The sequence below is a fragment of the Delphinus delphis genome, chromosome 16 (assembly GCF_949987515.2).
Source record: "Delphinus delphis chromosome 16, mDelDel1.2, whole genome shotgun sequence".
NCBI classification, from domain to species: Eukaryota; Metazoa; Chordata; class Mammalia; order Artiodactyla; family Delphinidae; genus Delphinus; species Delphinus delphis.
The window spans coordinates 20,799,170-20,818,898 of record NC_082698.1 but is presented as its reverse complement, the minus strand read 5'-3'; positions in this window follow the sequence as shown (position 1 = coordinate 20,818,898).

The following is a 19,729-nucleotide window of genomic DNA, read 5'->3' as shown; positions in this document are numbered from 1 at the left end:
TATTCTTTGAAGTGAGTGTTTTCTAAGACAGGGGACGAACCATACATTTGTGAAGGATTTAAGGGTAAACCTCCTTTTCCCTGTCTGAATTCCCTCCCATTGCCTCTGTGTTTCCTTTAGCTGTGCTTCCAGACTTACTGCCAGGGCAGAGCTTTGAGCCTTCTGTCTAGACTGGGCTCTTGTGCTAGGTGTAATTTACACAGAAATTGAAGCACCCTTTCCCTTTATCACTATATCTTACTTTTACTGTAGATGACTCAAGACACTATGTAAAGTTTCCTGTTATGTCTTCTTGGCATGGGGACAGAGAAACAAACAAAAAACCATTTAACAAGTACTTTCATTTCCTTCCTGGAAATATGATAGAAAAAGATCACTGTACTGCAGGGTTAGATGCAATTTTAGACATTTCCCCCCTTCACCTTTAAGCATCTATTTGCAAAGAAGAAAGAAAGCATGATATATAATTTTGTTTAAAAGTTTTCCCAGTCTCATCATCTTCCAGAAGCTTGTGGGGACACTCCCACTCTCTGGCTTCCCCATATGTGCCCTGTGTCTGTGGTCAGTGGCTGGACTGGCTAGAGGCTAGCTAAACTGAAATATCTCAGCTACGTTGTCTCATCTCTACTTCACATGTTTCCTCATCCTCCAGCAGAGTGAGCTTGTTCACATGGTGGAGATAAAGAGATTTCCAGAGAATGAACAAAAGTGAACAAAGTCTCTTGAGAGCTAGGCTTAGAACTTGCACATTATTGTTCTGCCACATTGGCCACGGTCTTGTTTTGAGGCCATCCTAGATTTAAGGATGGAGATATAAATACCACCTCTGATCTTTCTCATAAGAAACTTAATACAAAGTCAAGTGGGGACCTGAGTTAGTTCTGCTTTTCAAGCCTTTATTAACTGTGAACTTCACAGCCCAAACTGGGAACTTGACCTTCCTTGTGTTGGGGCACCTAACTCAGTTTCCTTTCAAAACCTAACAGCTACCCCAGGTAGTTCAAACTGAAGTCCTCTCATATTATTGAAAGTTCAATATTGACCCACTTAGAGGCTCAGTCCAATCCTTATTTCCTGTCAAATTGCTGACATCTCTTGAAATGCCAAACTTCATTACTGCCTGTTTAGCTGAATATTCCTTTTTCCTCTGCAAATTTTTTTCTTTTCTTTGTAGAAAGTTTTTCCACTGGTAAGTGGAGGCAGGATAAAACTGAGATTTCAGTCTTATTAGCTCCAGGAGGAGAAAAAAATGCTAAAAGTCTCTATTTTTATAATATCCTGTAAAAGTATTTGCCTATCTTTACAAATACATAGATACATAAATATAAATATATCTGCTGTAGATTTTTGTATTTGTTTACACAAATCTCAAAAATATTAAAAAAGACTAAAATAAATATACATATATGCTATAGATTTATGTATTTGCTTATACAAGTCTCAAAAATTTTTTTAAAAATATGAAGCAAATAATTCTCGAAATTGGACTGCCATGATGAAATGTCATATTTAAAAATTGGACCATGTTTACTTTATCTGATAGCAAAATCCTTCGATTAAGTTCAAAATAGAGTGGGAGTAGAAGTCACTTCTCTGAGAATATCAGTTCATAACTCATTCTGAGTTTCTTCCAATATGCCTGTTTGTCCTGCTGGACATACCCACTTGGATGTTGTCTGGCATCTGGAAGATGGTCCAAAACTGAACTCATCACCTTCACCCTCAAATGCATTCTTTACTCCTTATTCCAGTTTTTAGGTAGCTCCAATATCTACCTAGTTATCTGAACCTGCACAATTCTTTTTGGTTTCTCTTTTTCCAAGTTCCCCAATCTCAAGCAATGGAAACAAGATGACTATGCAGGTCCCAATTCCTTGAAAAAAGTCCCCTTTCATCCTAGTGTAGGCTTTCATTACCTCTTCTGTGCAGTACTAGAGCTGCCTAGCTGGCATCCCTGCCTGAAAGTCTCTTCTCCTTGCGGGGGAAGAAAAAAAAAAAGCAGGGGTTTTGGAGCCACTGAACCTGGAGTTTTAACGTTAGCTATCTCATCTCAGGTTTACTTACTATTTGAGGAATCTTAGGAAGTAATTTATCTTGGTGTCTCTGAGCCTTATTTTCTCTTGCAGCTATATGAGCATAATTAAACATACAGGTAATGCCTTGTGAGTTCATTCTATACTTTAAGTTTAATCTTCAAAATACACAGGTCTGAACACACCAGTCCCTGATACAAGCATCCTTCATGACTCTTCACTGTCCTCAGAATAAAGCACAAACTTCCTAGCTTTTGCAGTCCCCTGTCATTCTTCCCTAAACTTCATGTCTAATATCCTTTCTTACCAACTCCTTAGAGGATTTTATGTTACAGATTGAGTCCTCTTCCATCTCCCGTCCACTCTTTTTCTGATCCTGCTTTTCCACTTATGCCTTGACCTGACCTGGAATGCTCTGTAGCCAGGAACCTTGGCTCTAAAGTCAGACTACAGGATTTCACACCCCAGTTCCATTACTTGCCAGCTGTGTGCCCTTGGGCAAATGACTTAAACACTGTGCCTTTCTTCATCTTCTTGTAAAATGAAATAATAATAGGACCTATACCATAAGATGACTATAAAGGTTAAAACAGTTATTAAAGCACTTAGAATAGTACCAGATGACAGTAGGTTAGTAAATATTAGTTATGATTACATACATCCAACTTTTTATAGCCTTCATATACCAGCTAAACCACATTCTTTGGGAAGCCTTTTCTAGTGCCCTCAGCTAGTTATGAACCTCCACTATTCAGAACTCATCCTTCACTTGTAGGCAGCTCTTGTTATTTATTTCTATCAATCACACACTATAATTAAAGGTATGTATTACTTCTGCTAAAGCATCTACTCCTTAAAACTATCTCTTTAATCTTTCATCTAATATACCACTAAACACAAAGTAAAATTTCAATAAGTATATAATGAATTAATTTGTCTCATACCCCATTAATAAAACCAAAAGTTAGTTGATTGAATTATTGCCATTTAAAATATTGTAAAAGGTCTCGTAACAGCAGTAGAAAACACTAACTTTACAGCTATATTTTATTTCTATAAAAAAATGGTATACAGCATCTATTTAGGTTAAATCAGTTTAATCTAATTGATCTATCTCAATTAGAGGTCAGAATTAATTGTAATAAAAGGTTTCATTTATACCACATGAAAAATAAACTACACTCATGCACTCACACAAAAATGAGAATTCAGTGCCTAAAGGCTGGCATTTCTGGTTTTCTGCCATGTTTAGGTAACACACAGTATATCTAAGGACCTTAAACTCATCAACAAAACAAACATTATATTTATCCAAACATATATCTACCCAAATTCTTTATCTGCTTCATGACTTAAAAAAACTGGTTCAGGGTATCAAGACTACACAATGAAAAAAGAACATCCCCTTCAACAAATGGTGGTAGGAAAACTTGACATACACATTCAAAAGAATGAAGTTACCTTATACCATATGGGAAAATTAATTCAAAAGGGTTTAAACCTAAGACCAAAAACTATAAAACTTCTAAAAGAAGACATAAGGGAAGAGCTTAATGATATTAGATTTGGTTATGATTTCTTGTATGTGACACCAAAAGCACAGACAATAAAAGCAAAAATAGGCACATGAGACTACATCAAACTCACTTATGTTCATCAAAGGAAGCAATTAATAGAATGAAAAGGCAACCTATGTAATGGGAGAAAACACTAATCACAAGTCTGATAAGGGATTAATATCCAGAATATATAAAAACTCCTATACCTCAACTACCACCATCACCACAACAAAAATAATTTTAAAATGGGAAAAGAAGTTGAAGAGACATTTCTATAAAGTAGACCTACAACTGTCCAACAAGCATATTAAAAGATGCTTAACATTACAAATCACTAGAGAGAAATACAAATCAAAACCTCATACCCACTAGGATGGTCACTGTCAAAAATACAAACCAACCAACTAACCAACAATCCCAGAAAGTGACAAGTATTGTGGAGGATGGGAGAGGAATTGGAACTCTTGGGCATGGCTAGTGGAAAAGTAAAATGGTGCAGCCACTGTGGAAAATACAACAGAAGTTCTTCCAAAAATTAAAAATAGAATTACCATATGATCCAGCAATGACACTTCTGGGTATATATACAAATTAATTAAAAGCAGAATCTCAAAGAGATATTTGTACACTCATATTCACCTTAGCATTTATTCACAAGAGCCAAGAGGTGGAAGCACCCTAAATGTCTATGGATGTATAAATGAATAAATAACGTTATTCATCCTTAAAAAAGAAGGAAATCCTGTAATATGCTGCAACATGGGTGCCCCTTGAGGACATAATGCTAAGTGAAATGAGCCAAATACAAACAAAAAGACAAATAACTACGTGAGTTCACTCATATGAGATATCTAAAGTCATCAGATTCATAGAAAGAGAAAGAATGGTGACTGCTGGGGGCAGGGGAGGGGAAACAGGGAGTTGTTATTCCATGGTACAGAGTTTCAGCTTCACAAGATGAAAAAGTTTTAGAGATCTGTTATACAACTTGAATATACTGAATACCACCGAAGTATACACTTAAAGTGGTTAAGGTGGTACATTTTGGTTTTTTTAAATTAAAAAACTTGAAAAAATTTGTTCTGGGTACACAAAATTAATCACCATGTTAATTTGGAAGGAATTACATGTAACACCTGTTGGTTTTTTTTCAAAGCTGTTGCGGGGCTTCCCAGGTGGCGCAGTGGATGAGAGTCCGCCTGCCGATGCAGGGGACACGGGTTCGTGCCCCGGTCCGGGAAGATCCCACATGCCGCGGAGCGGCTGGGCCCGTGAGCCATGGCCACTGAGCTTGCGCGTCCGGAGCCTGTGCTCCGCAACGGGAGAGGCCACAACAGTGAGAGGCCCGCGTACCGCAAAAAAAAAAAAAAAAAAGATGTTGGGGGTAGGAGCTTATTAATTAATTTATTTATTTTTGCTGTGTTTTGTCTTCGTTTCTGTGCGAGGGCTTTCTCTAGTTGTGGCAAGTGGGGGCCACTCTTCATCACGGTGCGCGGGCCTCTCACTGTCGCGGCCTTTCTTGTTGCGGAGCACAGGCTCCAGACGCGCAGGCTCAGTAGATGTGGCTCACCGGCTTAGTTGCTCCGTGGCATGTGGGATCCTCCCAGGCCAGGGCTCGAACCCATGTTCCCTGCATTGGCAGGCAGATTCTTAACCACTGCGCCACCAGGGAAGCCCGAACACCTGCTTTTTATCTATGTGTTTTTCCTCATTCATTCACTCAAAAATTCAGATCTCTAAGTACAAGTCACTGCTAATTCCCGAGAACAGGCCTTGCAGTAATTCAAAGCAGAATAAGGTTTTTAAAACATAAAGGTAGTTGGGTCATGCTTTTCAGGTTTCTCTTACATTTCTCTTGTCTCTTTTTGGAGCTACATCCCCTGGGTTCACTTGCCCAGATCCCCTGAGCAGTCAGTCAACCTGTATTTTGAGTGTGTGCCTACCACATGCATGATAGTGCTGAGAAAAGAAACAGAGTAACCTGCTAGGACACAACTGGGCAGGCCAGTCCTCAAGTCTGGGGAGACTGAGAGCTCCCTAAGAGCAGGCAGAGCTATGTTTGCAGTCTTACTCTGTTTCTTCAAGGATATGTAAAGGGGCCATTGTACTGTCTGCAGGATTTGAATGTAAGAAATGCCTGACCAGGTGAAAATGTTCTCTGTCAGCTTTGGCCAGAGAAAAACTGCCTCTGTGTTCCAGAAAAAGGTCTTTTTTCTCCATAAGTGAATCGATCCCTTTGAAAAAGCCCTGATTCTTGTGAGTACCCGTGAGGATGCTTTTGGCTGCAAGGGACAGAAAGGCTATCATAGCTGGCTTAAATGATGAACACATTTATTGCTTTGTATAATAAGAACAACTGCAGGGGCAGGCAATTCCTGGGTCATTAAATACACAGTGCAATGATGGCCCAGTTTCCCCTTAACTTTTAGCTCTGCCAGCCCCTTCCCCGGCCATATAATGTATCCTGCAGTTCCATCTGGCACATGCTGATAATAAACATTGTGGCAAAGAGTGAGGCTGTCTCTTCTCATGAATCTCTGTAAAAGCTAAACAAGAAAATCTCTTTCTCCATAGCACACCCCTAGCAGACCTCTCCTCACATTTTATTAGGAATCACATCTCTGGACGTTCACTGCTAGTGGGAACTGGATTACTTTGTCTTGTAGGCAAACAGTAATGTTTTCTACACTCTGCTACTAACCAGCTGTACAATTTAAGAAGTGTATTTTCCTTGTGGAACCCAACTTTTTTGTTTTTCCTATTTATTTTTTAATAATTTATATTTGGGTGCGTTGGGTCTTCGTTGCTGCACCCGGGCTTTCTCTAGTTGCAGCAAGCGGTGGCTACTCTTTGTTATGGTGCATGGGCTTCTCATTGCTGTGGCTTCTCTTGTTGCAGGGCACAGGCTCTAGGTGCATGGGCTCAGTAGTTGTGGCTTACGGGCTGTAGAGTGCAGGCTCAGCAGCTCTGGCACACAGGCTTAGTTGCTCCGTGGCATGTGGGATCTTCCCGGACCAGGGCTCGAACCCGTGTCCCCTGCATTGGCAGGAGGATTCTTAACCACTGCACCACCAGGGAAGTCCTTGTTTTTCCTAATTAGCTGCTATACATCTGCTTGGGAAATTGAATTTTATGTATTTGCCAAATGTAGGATTCTATGCTAGACTGCAGGGTGTTCAAAGATGAAAAGTGCTATCTGTTGCCTTTGAGGATCTTAAGGGACTAGAAAAAATAAGTAAATCCCATGCCATTGGATTCAACCTGAGAAGACATAGGTGAAGAGGTGCTGTCAAGGAACATGATACGTGGTGGATCCTGAGACTAAAACTCATGTGAGCTTAGGATCAGGAGTTAGTTAGATGGAGAGAGACTAGGTTCAAAGAGCATAATGTAAGACTTAGCTAACACCCCTCCTCAAAATTAGCAAGTTCTGGAATTGTCTGTAATTTGGAATAGTAAAATTTCTTTCTCCTAATTTAACGGGTCAAACTGATAAAATTAACAAAAATGCGTGACATTGGAGAAGCCTTGAATGCCTAAGGAATAGCCAGGGAAAATAAATAAAGATTCTCATGGAAGAAAAGAAAAGTGAACAAAGAAAAATATTCCATAATATAAGGTATTAGTGTCTGTCAGCAACCAGCACATTTGGGGGTTGACAGTTTCCTCCAATGTCAGCCCACATTGTATATGAAATAATAAAAGAAGTCTTTTAAATATACCTTGCTGACATGGCACTGATATAGGCATCATGCCAGTAAAATGCAAGGCATTATCTAGTGCTTTTAGGGGAAAAAAGAAAATAGGTGAACATATATTTGTAGAGTGAAAGACATTAAAGTTGGGGAAAGACATCATCTCTTCTAGTCCCACCCTTTAATAACAAATGAACAAAAATTCAAGTGGGGATCACTGATTTTCACACAGACCAAACATGCGCTCATACTTGAACTACAACATTTCTTGGGATGAGTGCTCCAAACATTACTCTTTGGGAAATGTTGGTATAGACCATTCTGGGGAGTTCTCATTCAGAATCTATAGCCTCATCCGCAAGACTCAGCCCACCTCACTAGGGTAACCCAAGAACAGCTCCTAACTTCCAAACGCTCCACTAGAAGGCCAGGCATCTCCCAGGCACCAAGGAAAGATACACTGTCTTGGCACTGGGGCCGGTTGGGGGCTTGTTCATGGTATTTGAAGGGTCTGGCTGTTCTCACCACTCACTCCCTCAGGGTTTAACTATAGTTCTGCATGTAATTAGAAAATCCAGTCCTTAAGATGACTAACAGTGGTAGTAAATCGCAAACATCTTAAATCTTATATTCCAAAGAATTAGTAGACATGACATAGCTGATACTCCTTCTCTCCCCTGATTCAATCTAACATTTAATGAATACCTACCATGTGATGGGAAATGCACTAGGGACATCCCAGTGGCACTTCACTTAGTCCTTTTCACAACCCTCTGAGGCAGGTCTGGTTATCACTTTATATAAGGCAGCTAAAGCTTAGGGAAGTTAACTGAAACTCATGGCATAGAGCTTGTAAATAGTGGAGTTGGGATGGTAACCTAGGCCTTATGATTCTAAACCAATGTCCTTGTATCTCCCCAACCATGCCCTGGCCAAACTCAGCCAGCCCTTCTTGGTAATTAGGAGACAAGATTACCAGAGTGACACACAAAATAAGAGCTATTAAAAAAAAGGATAAGTAAGTTGCTTCAAGTGCTACAAAATCACATATGCTAGAAAGATACTGGACAAGTACATTAAAATAATTATTTCTGAGTCCTTATTGTTATTGAAACCAAGTCCCTCTAAAACTGAGTTCTTCTGCCAAGTTTATGCTTAACCTCTCTATCCAAACTTTACTCTTTCTTTTCCTGAACCTGTTCCCCTCAAGATTGAGGAGTATGAAAGAAAAGGGGGGATTGAAACCATATACAAGCCCCTGTATCCCTGTGCTTTGAAGTAAGAGGCTTTTGCTTTAGTCTCCAGGCCTCCCTTGAGTCTCAAAAGGCTGACTCAAGAGTTAATGACTAGGAAATGTGAAGATGTAGAAACAAAGAAGAGCTGTTGGGCTGGAAAACTGGTAACAGTTTATAGTATAAATCTACCACACAGCAGAGGCATGGAACTCCCAGTTCCCTGAAGATACAGATAAAGGCCTGACACATGTTCCCAAGTTGTTTTTACAGGAAGCAGACCCCCACCAGATGAAAATAGCTGACTGCAAGAACATAGACTCTCGATGGGTTGAGACCAGGGCTGATGATGCTTGAAACTTCACCTTGAGGCCAACCAATCTGAGAATTGTGCACGAGCTGATCACACACCCTGCAGCCCCCTCCCTCACACTGCCTTTAAAACCCCTTCCCTGAAAGCCATCGGGGAGTTCAGGTCTTTGGAGCATGAGCTGCACATTCTCCTTGCTTGGCTCCCTGCAATAAACACTGTACTTTCCCTCACCACAACCCGACGTCAGTACATTGGCTTTACTGAGCACAGGCGAGCAGACCCAAGTCTGGTTTGGTAACATTATCCAGGGAGAGGCTAAGAACTTTTTTCCAAACTATAGTGCCACAAAATCCATACAGTGACTCTAACAAGGTACTGCTATTATTATCCTCATTTTACAGATAAGAAAATTGAGAACCATAGACCCTAAATAATACATCTCAGGTTATACAACTTAGGATTTAAAGCAAGTAATGTGACAAAATGAATCTGTCCTTGACTATGGTAAATGTTTACAATTCCATAGGGGTTTCCACTGTCTAAATCATGGAAAAGTGGGAAGAACATACTCTAGAGCATCCCTAAATTTATTTAATGAAAAGATAATGTGCTATCCTGATTTCATTGGCGAAAGCTTTGTCAAAGGCCAGAGCTGACCCACAGACCTGCATTCAGGAACACTGACCCCAAGACATCAGCAAAATGGAAGTTTTCAATTCTCATCTTACTTTCCAAAACTAGAACACTTACTTTCCAAAACTAGAACAAGAGCATAATCATTCTAGGTGTTTTCAGGATGCCATCCACATTTCATTCTGGAAATGGCCTTCAAACACATATACAAAATACCTGAATTACATCCCCTCTGATTCCATTTTTTTTTAAATTATTTTTTCCTACACTATACTTCTACTGTTGCATTGGTTGGGCCAAGACACTACCACCCTCAAAACTTAGAATTTGAAAATGAACCTCAGGTAAGGAAAGGGCATTAACAAGGAGTGGAAGGATAAGCTTTAAGAATATGAAAATTCCTAGACGCTAATATTATTATTATTATTTTTTACCAGAATGGGCCTATCTGCTGTGGGTATGGGGCCTAAAGAACTTAAAATCGTCAAGTGACTCTCCAAGGGTCACCCAGTGAACTTTGACTAGAGTAGTGATTTTATCCAATAGAAATAATGTAATACTTGAAAGATGAATCTTTAAAATGTGAGTCTTACATGAAATGCATGGCTATATAAAACTGAGCATTTATGAGTGCTCTTTATCTCATTTCCCTAGAGAGAGCGCTTATATAGTTGTATATACGGTTTCATGAGCATCCTTTTGGGCGAATTCTATTGTACCTGTGTTATTTAGAGGCTCTACTTTGATGATTTAACTCTTTTTCTTCTATGCCAATCTTTTAGTATCCTGGACTCACTGCATTCCATCAATTTTTATCTTTACTATATCCTAAAATCCAATAAAAATGTAGGTTAGGAATAAGTGGAAATAGTTAATATTGCATTTCTGCCCATTGATGTGTGGATGGGAGTTCAAATGAAAAGTCAGCTATCTGCAGTTTTCTAGGTGACACACAATCACTCCCAGGTAGATTAAAGAACCTCAGTAGAGGTTATTCTTAAATCAGAAAATCTTACCTGAGTAAAAAGGGAAAGCTATGTACTTGCTCTGGGGATATCTTCCTATAGTATTAATATTATTAAATATCAATTAAGGAACATTTAATAATATGAATTCTATTAAGTATTACTTCTAAGTGTCATCTGAAAGATGTGTTGCTTTGAAGTCTGTAGAGTATTGTGTTTATGTGTGCTGTCATTGTGGAAAAATCAGCAAGGCTGAGAGTGACTGTATCCCTGGTGTCTGACATCCTTTTAGAAGAGCTTTTTATTTGTGGGACAAAGTCACACTAATTGGCTTTTTTTTCCTGGGTGGAAATATTTTGAAATTCGAAGAGCAAGTACACAGCTCCCCCTTTCTACTCAGAGGAGATTATCTCATTTAAGAACAATCTCTACTGAGGTTCCTTAATCTGCCTGGGAGTGATTGTCACCTGGACAAGTCCATAGTGAATTTTCTGCAGAAGCCTCATAATCTGGCATCATTTAGGAAGAAATTTTTATTGTTATGCTCTCAAGTGAGGCTTCTACTATTGGCCTGAGCAACCTGAATCTTCTGAATGTAGGTAACAATTTTGCAGTCAAGATGAAGATGATCTAGAGAATAAAGGAGAAGACCTTTAGACTCAGTCCCAATATAAATATGGATCACTCCCCCACTTGACTGCAGCAAGGAGCACATAGCTGTCTTTCCTCACCTCACCACTGACCAAGAAATTATGACTTCTTCTCGGAGAAATAATTTGAATGTAGGAAAGGTAGATTTCTCTAACAACTTGAAAAAGAGGTACTTCACATTCAGGAAAAACACATGCTCTAATTTAATGGAATCCTAGAAGATCAAGGTTAGACTAGACAGAAAGACACTGCATGATATGTAGTTCAACCTCAATGCATGCTTTAATCCTTGCTACACACCCATGCTGTACAGTCATTCGAGCAATGGTAGAATACCTACAATGATAGGGAGATCACAACTTCCATATGGTTGGGCAGCTCTAATCATTATTTATGCATTTGTGCAAACATTTATTTAAAGGCTACTTTTGGACAGACATTCTGCTACACAGTGAACCCAGTTCACATGGATACATATTCAGAGGGCCCATATTCTGGCAGGAGATGCCACTAATCCAGCAATTACGATAGCACATTCTTCCTTAAATTGAACTGAATTCTCTGCCTGAATCTCACTTACTGTTCCTGGATTAATCTCTTAAAGGCACACATAATGTGTCTAACAATATCCCACAGCCCAAACCCTTCAGCCTTCCTGATTTCATCAGGGTTCTTTTTTGCATGTTAACAATCCCCATTTCAATTCATTTATAGCTGTATGCATTCATTCATTCAACAAGTATGTTTTAATTATTATGTGCCAGGTTCTGAAGAGAAAGGATAAAAATTTTAGTAACAGTCCCTGTCTTCATGAAGTTGATGATCTGGTGTTCTTTCATCTGTCACTGTTCTTGGATAAAAGAATTCCCCTGTAAATATCTCTCTACTTACTAAGTGAAATAAAGTCTAGTCTACAAAGAAGTATGATTGACAGCCCCTGCCTTCACAGACCGTAAAGTCTTGTAAAGCCAAGTGTAGTATCTGTATCCTTGTCTGTGTCATGAATCTCCAAGGCAATTAGTTATATGGCAATACTTCCCTAGAGCATCACTCTTGCAGACATCTAAAATATATGATTACTGAGGAGGAACCAAGATGGCAGAGTAGAAGGACATGCTCTCACTCCCTCTTGCAGAACACCAAAATCACAACTAGCTGCTGGACAATCATTGACAGGAAGACAGTGGAACTCACCAAAAGAGATACCCCACATCCAAAGACAAAGGAGAAGCCACAATGAGACGGTAAGAGGGGCGCAATCAGAGTAAAATCAAATCCCATAACTGGTGGGTGGGTGACTAACAAACTGGAGAAAACTTATACCACAGAAGTCCACCCACTGCAGTGAAGGTTCTGAGCCCCAGGTCAGGCTTCCCAACCTGGGGGTCTGATAACAGGAGGAAGAATTCCTAGAGAATCAGACTTTGAAGCCTAGTGGAAATTGATTGCAGGACTTTGACAGGACTGGGGGAAACAGAGACTCCACTCTTGGAGGGCACACACAAAGTAGTGTGCACATCAGGACCCAGGGGAAGGAGCAGTGACCCCAGGGGAGACTGAACCAGACCTACCTGCTAGTGTTGGAGGGACTACAACAGAGGCAGGTGGTGGCACTCTTTCACCATGGGGACAAGGACACAGGCAGCAGAAGTTCTGGGAAGTACTCCTTGGCGTGATCCCTCCCAGAGTCTGTCATTAGCCCCACCAAAGAGCCCAGGTAGGCTCCAGTTTTGGGTTGCCTCAGGCCAAACAACCAACAGGGAGGGAACCCAGCCCCACCCATCAACAGTCAAGTGGATTAAAGTTTTACTGAGCTCTGGCTTCCAGAGCAACAGCTAGCTCTACCACCACCAGTCCCTCCCATCAAGTCTCTTAGATAGCCTCATCCACCACAGGGCAGACAGCTGAAGCAAGAAGAACTGCAATCTTGCAGCCTGTGGAACAAAAACCACATTCACAGAAAGATAGACAAGATGAAAAGGCAGAGGGCTATGTACCAGATGAAGGAACAAGATAAAACTCCAGAAAAACAACTACATGAAGTGGAGATAGGCAACCTTTCAGAAAAAGAATTCAGAATAATGATAGTGAAGATGATACAGGACCTCGGAAAAAGAATGGAGGCAAAGATAGAGAAGATGTAAGAAATGTTTGACAAAGACCTAGAAGAATTAAAGAACAAACAAACAGAGATGAACAATACAATAACTGAAATGAAAACTACACTAGAAGGAATCAATAGCAGAATAACTGAGGCAGAAGAACAGATAAGTCACCTGGAAGACAGAATGGTGAAATTCACTGCCACAGAATAGAATAAAGAAAAAAGAATGAAAAGAAATGAAGACAACCTAAGAGACCTCTGGGACAACATTAAACGCAACAACATTCATATTACAAAGGTCTCAGAAGGAGAAGAGAGAGAGAAAGGACCAGAGAAAATATGTGAAGAGATTATAGTCGAAAACTTCCCTAACATGGGAAAGGAAATAGCCACCCAAGTCCAGGAAGAGCAGCAAGTCCAATACAGGATAAAGCCAAGGAGAAACAAGCTGAGACACATGGTAATCAAATTGTCAAAAATTAAACATAAAGTAAAATTATTGAAAGCAGCAAGGGAAAAACAACAAATAATATATAAGGGAACTCCCATAAAGTTAACAGCTGATTTCTCAGCAGAAACTCTACAAGCCAGAAGGGAGTGGCATGATATACTTAAAGTGATGAAAAGGAAGAACCTACAACCAAGATTACTCTACCTGGCAAGGATCTCATTCAGATTCGATGGAGAAATCAAAAGCTTTACAGACAAGCAAAAGCTAAGAGAATTCAGCACCACCAAACCAGCTCTACAACAAATGCTTAAGGAACTTCTCTAAGTGGGAAATACAAGAAAAGAAAAGGACCTACAAAAACAAAACCATAACAATTAAGAAAATGGTCATAGGAACATACATATTGATAATTACCTTAAACGTAAATGGATTAAATTCTCCAACCAAAAGACACAGACTTGCTGAATGGACAAAACAAGACCCACATATATGTTGTCTACAAGAGAGCCACTTCAGACCTAGGGACACATGCAGATTGAAGGTGAAAGGATGGTAAAAGATATTCCATGCCAATGGAAATCAAAAGAAAGCTGGAGAAGCAATACTCATATCAGACAAAAGAGACTTTAAAGAATGTAACAAGAGACAAGGAAGGACACTACATAATGATCAAGGGATCAATCCAAGAAGAAGATAGAACAATTATAAATATATATGCATCCAACATGGGAGCACCTCAATACATAAGGCAACTGCTAACAGCTATAAAAGAGTAAATCGACAGTAACACAATAATAGTGGAGGACTTTAACACCTCACTTACACCAATGGACAGATCATCTGAAATGAAAATAAATAAGGAAATAGAAGCTTTAAATGACACAATAGACCAGATAGATTTAATTGATATTTATAGGACATTCCATCCAAAAACAGCAGATTACACTTTCTTCTCAAGTGAGCATGGAACATTCTCCAGAATAGATCACATCTTGGGTCACAAATCAAGCCTCAGTAAATTTAACAAAATTGAAATCATATGAAGCATCTTTTCTGACCACAACACTATGAGATTAGAAATGAATTAGAAGGAAAAAGCATAAAACACACAAACACTTGGAAGCTAAACAATACGTTACTAAATAACCAAGAGATCACTGAAGAAATCAAAGAGGAATTAAAAAAATACCGAGAGAGAAATGACAATGAAAACAAGAAGATCCAAAACCTGTGGGATGCAGCAAAAGCAGTTCTAAGAGGGAAGTTTATAGCTATACAAGCCTACCTCAAGAAACAAGAAAAATCTCAAAGAAACAATCTAACCTTACACCTAAAGGAACTAGAGAAAGAAAAACAAACAAAACCCAACGTTAGCAGAAAGAAAGAAATCATAAAGATCAGAGCAGAAATAAATGAAAGAAACAAAGAAAACAGTAGCAAAGATCAATAAAACTAAAAGCTGGTTCTTTGAAAAGATAAACAAAATTGATAAACCATGAGCGAGACTCATCAAGAAAAAGAGGGAGAGGACTCAAATCAATAAAATTAGAAATGAAAAAGGAAAAGTAACAACAGACACCACAAAAATACAAAGCATCCTAAGAGACTACTGCAAGCAACTCTATGCCAATAAAACAGACAACCTGGAAGAAATGGACAAATTCTTAGAAAGGTATAACCTTCCAAGACTAAACCAGAAGAAACAGAAAATATAAACAAACCAATCACAAGTAATTAAATTGAAACTGTGACTAAAAATCTCCCAACAAACAAAATTTCAGGACCAGATGGCTTCACAGGTGAATTCTATCAAACATTTAGAGAAGAGCTAACACCCATCCTTCTCAAACTCTTCCAAAAAATTACAGAGGGAGGAACACCCCCAAATTCATTCTATGAGGCCACCATCACCCTGACACCAAAACAAGACAAAGATACTACAAACAAAGAAAATTACAGACCAGTATCACTGATGAATATAGAAGCAAAAATCCTCAACAAAATACTAGCAAACAGAATCCAACAACACATTAAAAGGATCATACACCACGATCAAGTGGGACTTATCCCAGGGATGCAAGGATTCTTCAATATGCACAAATCAATCAATGTGATACACCATATTAACAAATTGAATATATAAGCCATATGATCATCTCAATAGATGCAGAAAACCTTTGACAAAATTCAACACCCATTTAAGCTAAAAACTCTCTGGAAAGTGGGCATAGAGGGAACCTATCTCAACATAATAAAGTCCATATATGACAAACCCACAGCAAACATCATTCTCAATGTTGAAAAACTGAAAGCATTTCCTCTAAGATCAGGAACAAGACAAGGATGTCCACTCTCACCACTATTATTCAACATAGTTTTGCAAGTCCTAGCCCCGGCAATCAGAGAAGAAAAAGAAGTAAAAGGAATACAAATAGGAAAAGAAGAAGTAAAACTGTCACTCTTTGCAAATGATACTATATACAGAGAATCCTAAATATGCCACCAGAAGACTACTAGAGCTAATCAATGAATTTGGTAAAGTTGCAGGATACAAAATTAATGCACAGAAATCTCTTGCATTCCTATACACTAATGATGAAAAATCTGAAAGAGAAATTATGGAAACACTCCCATTTACCATGGCAACAAAAAGCATAAAATACCTAGGAATAAACCTACCTAGGGAGACAAAAGACCTGTATGCAGAAAACTATAAGACACTGATGAAAGAAATTTTAAAGATGATACCCACAGTTGGAGAGATATACCATGTTCTTGGATTGGAAGAATCAATATTGTGAAAATGACTATACTACCCAAAGCAATCTACAGATTCAATGAAATCCCTATCAAATTACCAATGGCATTTTTTACAGAACTAGAACAAATCATCTTAAAATTTGTATGGAGACACAAAAGACCCCTAATAGCAAAAGCAGTCTTGAGGGAAAAAAATGGAGCTGGAGGAATCAGACTCCCTGACTTCAGACTATACTACAAAGCTACAGTAATCAAGACAATATGGTACTGGCACAAAAACAGAAACATAGATCAATGGAACAAGATAGAAAGCCCAGAGATAAACCCATGCACCTATGGTCAACTAATCTACGACAAAGGAGGCAAAGATATACAATGGAGCAAAGACAGTCTCTTCAATAAGTGGTGCTGGGAAAACTGGACAGCTACATGTAAAAGAATGAAGTTAGAACACTTCCTAACACCATACACAAAAATAAACTCAAAATGGATTAGAGACCTAAATGTAAGACCGGACACTATAAAACTCTTAGAGGAAAATATAGGAAGAACACTCTTTGACATAAATCACAGCAAGATCTTTTTTCATCCACCTCCTAGAGTAATGGAAATAAAAACAAAAATTAACAAACGGGACCTAATGAAACTTAAAAGCTTTTGCACAGCAAAGGAAACCATAAACAAGATGAAAATACAACCCTCAGAATGGGAGAAAATATTTGCAAATGAATCAATGGACAAAGCATTAATCTCCAAAATATATAAACACCTCATGCAGCTCAATATTAAAGAAAAAAACAACCCAATCCAAAAATGGGCAGAAAACCTAAATAGACATTTCTCCAAAGAAGACATACAGATGGCCAAGAAGCGCATGAAAAGCTGCTCAACATCACTAATTATTAGAGAAATGCAAATCAAAACTACAATGAGGTATCACCTCTCACCAGTTAGAATGGGCATCATCAGAAAATCTACAAACAACAAATGTCAGAGAGGGTGTGGAGGAAAGAGAACGCTCTTGCACTTTTGGTGGGAATGTAAATTGATACAGCCACTACGGAGAACAGTTTGGAGGTTCTTTAAAAACTAAAAATAGAATTACCATATGATTCAGCAATCCCCCTACTGCGCATATACCCTGAGAAAACCATAATTCAAAATGACACATGCACCCCAATGTTCACTGCAGCACTATTTACAATAGCCAGGTCATGGAAGCAGCCTAAATGCCCATCGACAGATGAATGGATAAAGAAGTTGTGGTACATACATACAATGGAATATTATTCAGCCATAAAAAGGAACGAAATTGAGATATTTGTTGCGACATGGATGGATCTAGAGACTGTCATACAGAGTGAAGTAAGTCAGAAAGAGAAAAACAAATATCGTATATTAACGCATGTATGTGTAACCTAGAAAAATGGTACAGATGAGCTGGTTTGCAGGGCAGAAGTTGCGACACAGATGTAGAGAACAGATGTATTGACACCAAGGGGAGAAAACTGCAGTGGCGTTGGGATGGTGCTGTGCTGAATTGGGCAATTGGGATTGACATGTATACACTGATGTGTATAAAATTGATGACCGGGTTTCCCTGGTGGTGCAGTGGTTGAGAGTCCACCTGCCAATGCAAGGGACACGGGTTCGTGCCCCGGTCCGCGACGATCCCACATGCCGTGGAGAGGCTAGGGCCATGAGCCATGGCCACTGAGCCTGCGCGTCTGGGGCCTGTGCTCTGCAATGGGAGAGGCCACAACAGTGAGAGGCCCGCGTAACACAAGAAAAATAAATAAATAAATAAATAAAATTGATGACTAATAAGAACCTGCAGTATAAAGAAAGAAACAAACAACCAACAAATCAACTAATACTAAACTTTCTTTGAGTTTTTTGTATGGAAATATGTTAATATAACTGTTTCAGAGATTACATGAAATTTCTAAAAATCTTATATGTTCTGGTATAATGCTATAAGTCATAATTCTAGTTTTTACCTTAAAATGTATATCTCAGAAATATCTAAATTTCCTTGTCAATTGCATTATTATGAACTTTCATCATATCTTTAACTGTGGTCATTTTAAAGTCTTTTGTCATTTACAGACAGTTCTGCGTGTACTCTGATGCTTTTAAAAATATGTTCCTATAAAATGGTTTCATTTTCAAAGAATTCATGGAAAAGACTCTGACAAGTACAGGTCTCTGGTAATTGACTATACTGCTGAACTGAATGAATAAGCATTTTCAGAACTCTAATGGAAAACTGATGAACTCATAAAAGTGCTAACAAAAGATCAAGATAAAAAAAATTAATTACATGGGACTGAGTGAACTGATGAGGATGATTATAATTTTTGTGACTTTCTATTTGAATAAATAAAATTCCACAAGGACTCAGAGGCAAAAAATATACAAATCAATTTCCACTGCAAAGTAAAGGAGCTGTTACAGTGGAGGATTACTGGACTGAAGGTCAATACTATGACATAGTATAGGTGTGTTTCATGTTTGGTAATTGCAATCATTGTTGCTTTTGTTGTGGTCATCCATTTACAATGCTTGGTGTCAGTCTATTTATCTCTTGTAAAAATAAAATACAGTGTGTGTGTTTGAAAAAAAAAATGTGTCACATGATAGCAAACCCATAATGCAAAATTAAAAAGAATCAACCAATTGAGAAAATGTAATATGCTGCAAATGTAGTATAAGGATCTTGAAAAATATATATTTATACACCTCTGAGAAAAATGATAAACATCTTGAGTGTGAAAAATCAAGATATGTACAAAATAGGAACAAAATAAAATAGCAAATATATGTATAAATGTATATGTATAAACTCAACAGATGCTTATAAAATAAAATATGAGGTTTATAAATGGTAAATATGCATATATATGTATATATGTATGCATGTGTTTATGAATAAATTCAATCCTATCTGTTAGCAAAGAGATACAAATTAAAATAAAATATAAATGTCTATCAAAAAATAAAGTGAAATAAAATAAAATATATGATTACCATTGCAATCTGCATAATTAACATAGTTTTAATAGAACACATATCAAATATTTATATTAATTGCAGAGACTGTAGGTAGGTCCTGAGGATTCCTCCTGTGATGGGGAAGTCAGTAAAGCCCATTTACCAAACACAGAATAGTTGATGTTCTATTTCTTTTCTTGGGATTATTTTTGAGAACTTGAGATCTCCCAATTTTCCATACATACTGATGTAGGTACTAAAGAGTGCTGGGTAACAGAATAATCCCTGAGCCATGTTCTAAATCACTCCTCTACTCTCTGGAGTTGGCTAAAACTCAAG